The 13863-nt window shown below is 38.0% G+C and overlaps 1 protein-coding gene and 1 non-coding gene across 10 annotated transcripts in view; one reads left to right on the plus strand and one right to left on the minus strand.

The window, feature by feature from the left end:
* DMD (dystrophin) overlaps positions 1 to 13863 on the plus strand; it is a 2532480-nt gene that overhangs the window by 1198226 nt on the left and 1320391 nt on the right. The window lies entirely within an intron of this gene.
* Positions 2477 to 2550, minus strand: TRNAC-ACA. Its single transcript has one exon. It is a non-coding gene; the product is annotated as a tRNA-Cys (tRNA).

The raw sequence follows: 13863 nt of genomic DNA on the forward strand, positions 1-13863 counted from the left end.
TGGAAGTCCTAAAATTAAAATTATCGCTCTTGAAATTGGAAAAATATTGGCTGTGGTTAATGTATGTGAAACAGTTGGGAAAAATGAATTATGAGGAAATTGAAACATAGAGAATGTGGTACTAAAACCTAAAGAGGTAGACAGTATGAACAAAATATGTATTGGGAGGCAAAATATGTATTGGGAAAAAGTGATGGATGTCTAACTTTTGTCTAGTGGGAAACTGAAGACAAGAATAAAGAAAATGGACTGGCAGGCATAGGTGAAGGATCCTGAAGAATATGGCTTCCCTGGGGGCACTCGTGGTGAAGAACCCACCTGCCAATGCAGGAGATGTAAGAGACATGAGTTCGATCCATGGGTCGGGAAGATCCCACTCCAGTATTTTTGCCTGGAGAATCCCATGGACAGAGGAGCCTGGCAGGCTACCGTCCATAGGGTCACAAAGAGTCAGACATGACTGAAGTGACTTAGCACGCACAGAGGCAGTGAAAAATAATTTACAGAGCCAAGCTACTTAACCAGGAACCACAGTATGTAACAGGCAATGTAAATAAATAGAAATGCACTCTTAGACATTTTACAGTTAAACTGTAGAATTCCAAAGACAAATTCACATTAGCAACCAGAGAGGAGAGACAGATCATCTTTGAAGGAATGCAACTTAGACTGGCATTGGACTTTTTAGCTACAACAAAAGAATCAGAAAAAATTTGAAACAAATATTTTTAAGATATTGAGAAAAAAGCATTGCTCTCATCCCGGTATTCTGAACCAATCACAATGGCAAGGGCAAATCAGACATTTTCAAAGAAACAGAAATTGAGATTTTACCTCAGCAGAGCCTTGCTAAAGCAAAGAAGTTCCAAAAGGAAGATCTGAGATGCCCTGATAAGAAGAGACATGAAAGAGATGATTCTCTCATTTTGAGCACACAGCAAGAAGGAGGCCATGTATAAGCCAGAAGGAGGGCCCACACCAGACACTGAATCCACCGATACCTCCATCATGGATTTCTCAGCCTCTGGAACAGTGAGAAATAAATGTATGCCATTTCAGCTACCTAATCTATGGTATTTTGTTATAGAAGCCCAAGCCGATTAAGACAGGCTGAAAAATAGAAGACAAGAAAATTCTTTTGACAAAAATGGTACAAGAAAGAAAGATGTACAGATGGCCAAGAGGCATATGAATAAAATGCTCAATTGTTAATCATCAGAGAAATGCAAATCAAAAGCACAGTGAAATATTGTCTCACTCCTGTCAAAATGGCTGACATCAAAAAGTATATGAATAACAAATGCTGAGGATGTGGAGAAAAGGGGACCCTAGTACACCAGAGGAGCTCCACTGGTAGCTCAGTGGTAAGGAATCTGCCTGCCAGTGCAGGAGAAGTGGATTTGATCCCTGGGTCGGCAAGATGCCCTGCGGAGGTAATGGCTTCCCACTCCAGTATTCTTGCCTGGAAAACCCCATGGGCAAAGGAGGCTGGTAGGCTACAGTCCATGGGATCACAAGTGTTGGACATGACTTGGCAACTAAACAACAGTACACTGTAGGTGGATTTGTAAATTGATATAATCACTATGTAAAGCAGTATGAGGTTCCTAAAATGAAAAATAAAATAAAATAAAAATAAAACTACCATATGATCTGGCAGTTCCAATACTGGGTCTACACCTGAAAAAAAAATTTAAACTTGAAAAGATACATGTACCCCAGTCTTTGTTAGCATTTTTTACAGTAACCAAGGTTTGGAAGCAACCTGAGTGTCCATCAACAGATGAATGGATACAAATGATGTGGTACACACACACACACACACACACACACACACACACACACACACACACACACACACACACACACACACACACACACAGGAATATTACTCAGCCAAAAAGAATGAATGGAATTCTGCCATTTGCACCCATGTTGATAGACTTAGAGTATTATGCATAGTGAAATACCTGGAGCATAGAAAAATGAATACTCTGTTATTACTCATATGTGGAATCTAAAACATGAAATGAACAAATTTATATGACAACATAGAAACAGACTCACAGATATAGGGAGAAAACTAGTATTTACCAGTGAGGAGAAGGAAGGGGGAAGGGTGATTTAAGGGTATAGGTTTAAGAGATACAAGCCACTATGTATAAAATAAGCAATATATAGTAGAGCACAGAAAAATATAGTCATTATTTTATAATAACTTTAAATATAATCTATAAAAATATTTAGTCACTATGTTCTATACCTGAAGCTAATATAATGTTGTGAATCAGCTATACTTCAATTTTAAAAATTGACAAAAATGGTACTAGAAGCTAAAGTGAAAGTGAAGGTGAAGTCTCTCAGTCATGTCCGACTCTTTGTGACCCCATGGATTGTAGCCTACCAGGCTCTTCCATCCATGGGATTCTCCAGGCAAGAGTACTGGAGTGGGTTGCCATTTCCTTCTTCAGGGGATCTTCCTGACCCAGGGATCGAACCTGGGTCTCCCGCATTGTAGGCAGACGCTTTTACCACCTGAGCCACCAGGGAAGGCACTAGAAGCTAAGGCTTCTGCCAATCTGACTCATAAACATATAGGAAAGAATTTTGAAACAAGTTTCGCCGAACTAGACCTAGTTGTAAAGAAAATATTTCTTAAGCTTCATGCTGTCTTTTTCTTTCTTCACTCATTCCTTTTGATACTTTCTGCAGTGTTGTGGTTTTAAATATTCTTTACATGCTAATGATTCTCAAAATGTCATCTCTAGTACATACCTCTTTCCTAAACTCTGGAACTGTATATCCACCCTTCTGTTATGTCTCCATGTGGATATTTAGTGGGCAGCTAAAACTTAACATACTCAGATTCAAGCTCTTATCAGACCTACCCAACAGTTTCTCCATTTCTGTTAATGTCAACTCATTCTTTATATTTTTCAGGCCAGAAACAAAGTAATCTTGTGCTCTTATCTGTCTTCACATTCTCTTTCCAGCAGATCTGAAAGGTAGTCTTAGCAGATCTAAATGTGGTCTGACAGGCAATAAGAGGTGTATAAGCCACTCATATTTTTCTTTTGAACTAGATTCTTTTTTAGACCTCTTTATAATCAGTGTGTCCTTAAGAAAAAAAAAATGTCTTGGCCTCTGTCTATACCTAAGCTTTCATCATACAGAGATGATATTAACCTTATACTCCAAGTGATTACAGAAAGCAATTTTTTTTACATGCTGTCTCTTCACTTGTTTTACTGCTAAGGTATAATTTTTCGCAGAAATATTAGGCCAATGAGAATATATCTGTATATTAAATTATTGATCAGATTACTTTTATGTACTAAGATTTTTGATATGTCTAATTTTAATGAAAACTAGATAAAGTTACTATCAGTACAGAGTAAAATGTTATAAACTTTTGAATTTTCTTTAAAGTGATATAGAGTTAGGGAACTTAGATTCAGTCAAGTTTTAATATTCAACTTCCTCCTTGGCATATAAAAATGCATAAAATAATTTTTACTTCTCTTCTCCCTAAATTGTCCCTACATGAATAGCAGAACCTGGTACTTACAAAAGTGGTCTCTACCTGCTGGATCTGTTTGTGCAACTCCCATTTACTCCTTCACTTATTAATTTTAGTTGTCTTGTTCAGTTGCTAGAGGGGCAACTGTGAGATCAAACTGATGTAAAAGAAGAAATAGGCAGTGGTAAAAGTAAAGGCCATAAAGATAAGTTATCCTTCATGTTTGGTAAGAAGAAGTGGTAATCATGTCATGGAATGGAGACGGTAACTAATACAAGGGTGGTAATGATTTTGCAATTTATAAATGTGTCAAATCAACATCTCATACACCTTAAACTTACACCATATCGTGTGTCAAATATATCTCAATAAATCAGGAAACAAAGAATTAGCATGTCTTTGAAAGTGAGGGGGGAAAAAAAGATGTTTGATGACAGAAAAAGAGAGAGAAGGCCAGTATTTTCAGTAATAGGAGAGAACTAATTTTACCGCTTATTGACTGCCAGGACAGTGAAGGTTTAAGCTTGTTTGTCATCTGAGGGAAGATCCAATAGAGATGTATTTTCTATGTAAGGTCTTACAGGAGAGGAGATGTAAGCAAAAATGGAAAGATGAACTTTGGACAAAAAAAAAGGAATTGAGATGATTTAAAGATAATTTCAGGTGAAGATTAGGGAGGCTGAGAAATTTTACTCATGAAAGACTCTGTGCCTGAAAGTGAGGTAACTCTTTTTTGGATGTCTTGGGTTGGTGGCATGAAAAAATTGGAGTGGAAGAATAGAGGGTCAGTATCTTTGAGACAGTGAGAGTGGAAAGCATTTGGGATATCATTTGTGTTGTAGAGATAAAGTCAAAATAAGCAGAAGTGTTAGTGAAATGTACAGTAGACTCAGTTGTTGTTGCTTAGTTGCTTAGTCATGTCTGACTGTTTGTGAAACCATGGACTATAGCCCGCCAGGCTCCTCTGTCCATGGATTTTTCAGGAAGAATACTGGAGTGTGTTGCCATTCCCTTCTCCAGGGATCTTTCTGACCCAGGGATCAAACCCACATCTCCTCCTTGGCAGGCTGATTCTTTACCATTCAGCCATCTGAGAAGCCTCAGAGATGGTTTGTTGTGGTTTAGTTGCCATTTCCTTCCCCAAGTAGATTCAGTAGTGGTCAGTAAAACAGTTTTCAATGGAAATAGTCAGTTATGTAATTTTCTCCCATAATTTCCAGCAAAATAGTCATATTATTCTCAACCATATTCATGCAGTCATGTGGACAATCAACAGAAAAGGGACTTTGAGTTCCATTATTTTCAGTTAATGTATCCAGTATCTCCAGGATGTATTAAATTATATCCTGAGACAACTAAGAGACTAGTTTTTGGAGTCTTCCAATTATAATCATATTTGAAAGTCATTCACTTGATATTCATTTTTGCTCTACCAGTATGTCACTGTGTCCTAGCACATCTAATTTAAATTTCATGCTTTTTGAAAAAATTTATTTCTTGGACTTACCCAGTTTCATTTGGATTCTTATTTCAACCTTATAGCTATTGGACATTTTCCCCAAATTATTGTAATCAGGATCAGCTACCTAATTTTTAGGGTCAATACAGGAGGAAATGCAGGCTCCTTGTTCAAAAATTAAGAATTTAAAGAGAGTGACAGCAGAGCCTGAAACCAAGCTTGAGTCCTTAAAAGCATGGAGCACAACAAGACTGCACAGGCTGCCAGCCCATGATCCCAGCCCCAATTGTCATTGTATATATTTGGTTAATTTTACACCTAAATTGCTTTTGAATTTATGCAGGAGTTACAGAACTTAGGCTCATTTCTACAGAACATCATCTTTTAAGAAGATTACAGGGAAGATGATCAACAAACGATAACTGCTTTAGTATTTTGAAAGGTAGAATTTTAATCTAATTCTTCTAGTGTTAGCAATGGATATAGTTTTTAGTATTACATTTTTTACCTTTTAAATTTTATGCTTTCTTTCCTTACTTTGGAAGAAAGGATATTGGGCATCTTGAATTTTTACTTTCCTGGGTTAAATGCTCTATGTTGAAACTATTATCTTTATATAAAAAAGTGCACTGCAAGCAGACTGTTATGCCAAGTATCTGCGTTCAAGGTGACTTTAATTTTGAGCTGAGTGGTAGACTATACAACTTGCTCTCATAATAATTTTAATTGAATGATTGGATAAGAGTGATTACATTTTGAAGAAAAAAGCTGGCCTGTGTAACATTTATACACAGATAGTAAACCCAGTAGCCCAGCTTTCTTTAAGAAAACTAGACAAGATAGTATGTTTCATTTTTATTTTTTTTAATTAAAATGCATGAGATAAGTGTTCAGGACTGGTGCACTGGGAAGACCCAGAGGGATCAGATGGGGAGGGAGGCGGGAGGGGGGATCGGGATGGGGAACACATGTAAATCCATGGCTGATTCATGTCAATGTATGGCAAAAACCACTACAATATTGTAAAGTAATTAGCCTTCAACTAATAAAAATAAATGAAAAATAAATAAATAAAAATAAATAAGTAAATCATCAAAATGGTGAAAAAAAATAGTAATTTTTCTCTTCTATCTGCTGTACGTTCTTTTGTAACATAAGAAACATTTTTATATTTGTCTCTGCCCTGACTCTTGGCACATAGCTCCTAAAATCCTTGTAAATAGGGATAGTAGCAGCATCCTTTGTTCTGATATTTAATCTTTGGCCTCAGTTCCTGACACAGAGCTCACAGGGCCTTTGTAATTTCCTGAGTGATAGGAGCATCTGACACTAAACTCCTTGGAATTTACCGGGTAATAGGAATATCTTTTCTTCTAATGAGGTTCTTGGCAGGCTCCTGAATGGGGGCTGGTCATTAGAGAGACCAAACCAAGATTAGAAGCTTGGCTATTTTGGCCACCATAGCCCCTGTTCTCTGGAGAAGGGAGAGGGACTGGAAAGGGAGTTGATAATTGATCACACATGTGGGATAAAACCTCCATTAAAAATCATAATAGTGTGGAGTTCAGAAAGCTTCCAGGTTGGTGAACACATTACCACCACAAGGGTGACATCTTCCGCCTCCACAAGGCCGAAGCTTCTGTGCTGGGGACCCTTCCAGTCATCGCGGATACACCTCTTCAGATGGCTGTTCATTTGAATCCCGTTTTTCTTCTAGCTCTGCATGCATGCTAAGTCACTTCAGTCATGTCCGACTCTTTGCAACCCTGTGGACTGTAGCCCGCCAGGCCCCTCTGTCCAAGGGATCCTCCAGGCAAGAACACTGGAGTGGGTTGCCATTTCCTTTTCCAGGGGATCTTCCTGACCCAGAAATTGGACCTGCATCTCTGTATTGGCAAGTGGGTTCTTTACCACCTTTGAGATGTAATTGACCCAAGGCACTATGTAAGTTTAAGACACACAGCCTAATGATTTGACCTATCTGCATCATGAAATGATAATCATAATATGTTTAGTCAACATACCATCATCTCATATAGATACAGAATTAAAGAAACCAAAAAAATGTCCTTGTGATGAGAATTCTTAGGCTTTATTCTCTTAACAACTTTCATATATAGCATAAAATAGTGTTAACTATATCATATTCTACATTGCATCCCTGGTACTCACTTATCTTATAGTTGTGAGCTTGTACCTTTTGACTTCCTTTAATCAGTTCCCCTTCCCCCAACCCCCTACCTCTGGTAACCATAAATCTGATTTCTTTTGTTCAGAGTTTCTTTGTTTTTGAAGTAATATTGACCTACAGCACTGTGTTAGTTCCTGTTACACAGCATAGTGATTGAGTATTTCTATATATTTATTTTCTTTTGTCGGGATTTTTATAACTTTAAAAATGTATTAAAGTATAGTTGATTTACAATATGTTTAATTTCTACTGTACAGCATAGTGACTCAGTTATATATTTATATGTATTATTTTCCATTATGGTTTATTACAGGATATTGAATATAGTTTCTTGTGCTATATAGCAGGACCTTCTTGTTTATCCATCTTATATATAATTGTATCTGCTAATCCCAAACTCCCAATATATACATTTCAAAATGATCCCTGTGATAAGTCTAATTATGATTTGTGTCCATAGTTATTGACTGTGTTCCCTACACTGTAGATTTCATACCAATGACTCATTTATTTTGCAGCTGGAAGTATGTACCTCTCAATCTCTCTTACATATTTCTTTCCACTTCTCAATCCTCCCTTGCTGTATATTCTTTTGTTAACCTGAGAAAGATTATCTTTCTTTTCCTGTCATCAGTTATGTGTTAGTTCGATCCTTAAGTTTAATATTTTAAAATTCATCTTGTATTTTGAGTTTAATTACCCTCTATTTTTAGGTAAAAAAACTGAAATATTATATGAAGGTCGATGATAAATGTGTTTCATTCTTATTTTAATCATCAAGCATCATGAATATTTATTTTTTATTTTATAAGTAGTAATCCCATCATTGTCTTTATAATTTACCCTATGTGTGTGTGTGTTAGTTACTCAGTCGTGTCCGACTCTTTGCAACCCCATGGACTGTAGCCTGCCAGGCTCCTGTGTCCATGCAATTCTCCAGGCAAGAATGCTGGAGTGGTTACCATTTCCTTCTCCAGGCAATCTTCCTGACCCAGGGATCAAGCCCAGATCTCCTGCATTGCAGGCAGATTCCTTACCATCTGAATTACCAGTAAATAGTGTTTCCTGGCTCATCTGCATTGATATTTCTGAAATGTTCTTATAAGATAGTCATTAAATTTTCCTTCTTTGTGTGTATACCAAATAGAGCATGTTAACATTTTTGGTCTAGACACAAAGGGATACACCAATGCACATACACACATGTATAGTTGTATTATATTTATATATGTATATATTTTAACATATTCATACTTATATTCATTTTAGCATCAAATATGTATGTATTATATATTCATGCTACACAAATTATTTTTGCTTGCGGAGGGCAGTAAAATCTTTATGACTGAGGGTGAATACAAATATTTATTCAGGGGTTTCTTGTCTTTACATTTCTTATAATTTAGTGGTTGAACTCCTTCCTCTAAAGTTAGAATAGCAAAAGTCAAAGTTAATATATAAATGAAAAACATCTGACATTAAGACCTAAAAACTAATCACTTGTAAAGATTAAATAAGTAGTATAGTTTGGTAAAGTAGCATTTAAAATGAATTTTTGGATAGAAATTTTAGTTTTGTTATCTGTGTACATTTTCATTGAAATTCTGGAGTTTTTCTCTTTTTTTGAAGTGACTTGTGTATAACTTTTACTTCTGTTCATCATACCTTACAACTAATATTTAGTTCCTATAACTCAAAATATGATTCTCAAGGTAAATATTCATCTCTCTTGTCCATCTTACTTTTCCACTGTGGATTCTTTTTAAACTGATTTTCTTGTAAAGCCACTCCATAGATTCTTAAAATTGAATGATCAAAACAGTTCTTTAATATTCAAGCAAATCTGCACTAAAATTGCCCAGTGCTAGTAAAAATTGCCTTCATTTATTTATTTATTTATTGTTAATCTTTTTTTTTTTTTTTGCTGTACATTGACATGAATCAGCCACAAATTTACATGTATTCCCCATCCCAATCCCCCCTCCCCCCTCCCTCCCCATCCCATCCCTCTGGGTCTTCCCAGTGCACCAGCCCTGAGCACTTGTCTCTTGCATCCAACCTGGGCTGGTGATCTGTTTCACCCTTGATAGTATACTTGTTTCAATGCTGTTCTCTCAGAACATCCCACCCTCGCCTTCTCCCACAGAGTCCAAAGTCTGTTCTATACATCTGTGTCTCTTTTTCTGTTTTGCATATAGGGTTATCGTTACCATCTTTTAAAATTCCATACATATGTGTTAGTATACTGTATTGGTGTTTATATTTCTGACTTACAGTGAAGTAAGTAATGGGCTCCAGTTTCATCCATCTCATTAGAACTGATTCAAATGAATTCTTTTTAATGGCTGAGTAATATTCCATGGTGTATATGTACCATAGCTTCCTTATCCATTCAACTGCTGATGGGCATCTAGGTTGCTTCCATGTCCTGGCTATTATAAACAGTGCTGCGATGAACATTGGGGTGCACGTGTCTTTTTCAGATCTGGTTTCCTTGGTGTGTATGCCCAAGAGTGGGATTGCTGGGTCATATGGCAGTTCTATTTCCAGTTTTTTAAGAAATCTCCACACTGTTCTCCATAGCGGCTGTACTAGTTTGCATTCCCACCAACAGTGTAAGAGGGTTCCCTTTTCTCCACACCCTCTCCAGCATTTATTGCTTGTAGACTTTTGGATAGCAGCCATCCTGACTGGCGTGTAATGGTACCTCATTGTGGTTTTGATTTGCATTTCTCTGATAATGAGTGATGTTGAGCATCTTTTCATGTGTTTGTTAGCCATCTGTATGTCTTCTTTGGAGAAATGTCTGTTTAGTTCTTTGGCCCATTTTTTGATTGGGTCATTTATTTTTCTGGAATTGAGCTGCAGGAGTTGCTTGTATATTTTTGAGAGTAATCCTTTGTTTCTTCGTTTGCTATTATTTTCTCCCAATCTGAGAGCTGTCTTTTCACCTTGCTTATAGTTTCCTTTTTTGTGCAAAAGCTTTTAAGTTTAATTAGGTCCCATTTTTTTAAAGAAAGAAATGGGAGAAGGAACAGTAAAGACCTTCTCTTTGCATTATAATGTAGTATCTTAGAGAAGTCTATATAGGGAATGATGAATAAAAATATTTGACAAATTCATGAATATGTTTTTTTAAGCCATAGAGTATACATATTCATTATGAAGTTTCCATTGAAAGTATCACATAAAATTCAAGAAGTGCTTTATCACTTCTGCCTTACCACATTCATATTTTTTGATCTGTGTTGAGAACTGGCTAATTTAATAGTACTCTGTTCATCCCTTTTCTTTGTTGTGAGCCCAGTTAATTGCATTTCTCTATTATTATTTAATTCTTACTTAAGACATCTCTTCTTTCAAATTTCAGTCATGATAATTCTTTTTAAATCTGGCTAGTCATCAAAATCACACAGATGGAAGGGTTACAGGAACTTTAGTCTATACATATTCCCTCTGACTCCTTTTGAATTTCTAATTTAGTAGAATTTGATTGAGCCTGAGAAATGTATGTTGAAAAGTTCCTCTATGTTCTGATGATTATTCAGATTTGGAACTCTGGTCCTGACCTTCTGACCTTTAGCTGAGCATGAATTGTTTCAAGGCAGTCCGCTTTGCTAATGGGCCCTATGTCTCAGAATCATTCCCAGCGTGGACCATTAACTTTATCCTGTGCATCCACTACTCATTAGAGCTGAGTGATCTCTTTACTCCAGAGATGATACTCATTTTCATTTCCTGAACAATTAAACCAAGCAGGGATCAAAGTGGTTCTCCTTCAAGGCCACAGTTCTCTGCTGGAGTAGAATGCACTCTTTCTAGGAAACCATGCCAAACTTCTGACAGTATAGAAGACGCATTGCTATATTCCCCAATATGCTGGCTCTCTTCCCCTCCTAAACCACATTCTAGATAGAACAGACACGCTTGTGGGACCAGCCTGAAAGACACTGAGCCCTACTGAAGGGGTTTACCAGGTGACCCATTGGAAGAGAATCCTACTTCCAGTGCAGGAGTCACAGGAGACACAGGTTAGAGGGTTCAATCCCTGGGTCAGGAAGATCCCCTGGAGAAGGAAATGGCAACCTACTCCAGTATTCTTGCCTGGAGAATCCCATGGACAGAGGAGCCTGGTGGGCTACAGTTCTTGAGGTCACAAAGAGTAGGACACGACTGAGCACAACAGCCCAAGGCCCTTGTACATGGCTGTGGTAACTGTGTTCTGTAACTCAATTTTCAGCTCTATCTGACTTAGGACAAATACAACAACCCTCCAAGTGAGATCCTACCACCTGAGAGCCGGTCTCTCCTCTCTCACCCCACACAACTTCAGCAGAATAGATTTCACCTACAGATGATGAGAAAATGCCGCTGAGGGGAGGAGATAGAGGAGGAAGCTGGGAAACAGCTGACGTCTTTTTCATCCAGCTTAATATCCCATAAGAGCACTCAGTGACAGACGACCCCGGTCTCTAACAGGGAATTGAGTGTAATAGACCGCTTTGCCAGTATTTATTTCTTCCCCATGCCCATATCAGCACACCCGAGTCTTCTTTCTGTACTCCCAGCCTACCACTCAATAAGTTTCCAGCATATTTGGCAGGTAAAAGCAAAAACAGCTGTTTTCTACATCTTGTTCCTGCTGTTTAAGGTGCGCGACCCAGCCAAATGAATCATATCAGAGCCAGAGACCCCAGCAGGAGTCCCTTGCTACAAATGTGCAGCCTTTTCTATCTTACCTACTTGAAGAACAAAAGATCTGAAAGCCTTGGAGCAACCTTCCAGCACAATGGTACCACTGTTTACTGAACTATACATGAGGTGTTTTTCAGTACTGTGTGGATAAGTCGGGTGGCAGGAAGCCATAAACACACTCTGTCTCCCCCTTCCACTTCTCTAGAACCATGGTGATCATCTGAAGTATCTGTGATCAAATTGTTTGTGATAAATATTGTTCATCTTCATGCATATGGAGAGGATGAAAAAGGATCAGTCATCACAGACATCCCATGAGAGAGAGATACTTTTCACATTTCGTAGATGCCACATCTAGCTGGCACCAACTGGAGTAGAATTTTAACCCCACTGGTGATTGACCTTAGAGGTCAACAGGGTTGAGAGCATTTTGTCTTAAGGGAAGCTGAACACTGGCTCCTGGTATGATGGACCTGTGCATGTGTGTGTTAGTTGCTCAGTCACATCCGACTCTTTGCAACCCCATGGACTGTAGCCCACCAGGTTCCTCTGTCCATGGAATTCTCCAGACAAGAATACTGGAGTGGATTGTCATTTCTTCTCCAATCATGGCCCTGCATCACACTAAAAGAGATGCAACAGAGATCACTAAGGTACATCAGAAAAGCACCACTTGTGGTTATTGAGGCTCTGTTTGAGACCACCTTCCTGAAGACTGAAAACTGTTTTATTCATAGCCAAACCTTATAGCCATCCTTAGTCACTCTGTAGACAAGACTGTGATGGACCAATTTCCCACACATCAGTTGAAGTCCCAGAGACCAGAAACTCTGTGTGTAGGCTTTAGCCTGAGAGTCTGAATTCCTGAGTGGAGATTTTGACTACCTTCAAGAGATCTTCCACTCTGAGGCTGCTGTCACATGACTGTGCCCAAGGGCCATCACAGCCAATTCATTTACGAGACAATTAAAAAGTTGACACAATTCCCAGTCTATCTGCAATTGGTCTCAATAGGCTCTGGCTCCCTAGAGGCTTTCTCCACTGGGATAATTACGTTTCCACCTCAGCTTGCAAGCCCAACCTACAGGTTTTCTACTTGGGACACCTTGCCTCCCCACACCTTATATGTGCATTACAGGAGAGTCACTGCTTTTGTAGCTTTCTGGGACAGCAACAGAAGCAGTTGCCAGAAATCAATTAAGTTTTGCAGTGGCTCCATCCTTACTCTTGTTTCTGATCTCCACTCATCGTTTTGTTCTATAACTTGATTTTACCACAAGTTTGGGATTTTTAGTCTTATACACACTCTCTCTGTGTTACTTAAACTTGTGGTCTTAATCCTCACCCAACTAATCTGTAGACTCTGATTCTGTCCATTCCATATCAGGAGAAATTTTCTATGATATTTATTTTTTTTGAATATCAATTATTTATTAATTGCCTAAAGTTGAGAGTGATATTATAAGCATATGTACAATCCAAGAGCACCTTGCCATTGGTCCAGAGAAACTTTACTGACCAGGGAGCTTCTGAAGTTATCTTGAAAAGACTGGGATTAGAAGAACTCTGTAGATGCCTTTGAGATTTACTGTATTATACTTCCATCACTTTCTTTTTGAAGCTGAAATAATACATTAGTTTGTTCCTGTCAGGGCAGAAGACCAATTTCATTTGTCTACCTATGAAGATGAATGGATGCAGCAAAAATCCAGAAATGTCTTTAGATATATTACTGTACAGCTCATTGACCATTCTACCAATGCTTTACTTGAAAGTCATGGCTATCTGATGTCAAGTTCCATTGATAAAGCGATTCCCAAACATTACTTTCAAGTATACTTCCCTCAGAGGTCACAGAAGAACTTAAGTGACCTGCAAAGACCTAAAACCGACAAAGTTCCAGTTAACCATCACACCAATGGTTTTAACGTTTATACACTTTCTTTTTCTGTAAAGGAAATTACAAGGAGCTAGCTCCATGCACTTGGGTTTAGAGTT

This window comes from Cervus canadensis, chromosome X (assembly GCF_019320065.1).
Source record: "Cervus canadensis isolate Bull #8, Minnesota chromosome X, ASM1932006v1, whole genome shotgun sequence".
NCBI lineage: Eukaryota > Metazoa > Chordata > Mammalia > Artiodactyla > Cervidae > Cervus > Cervus canadensis.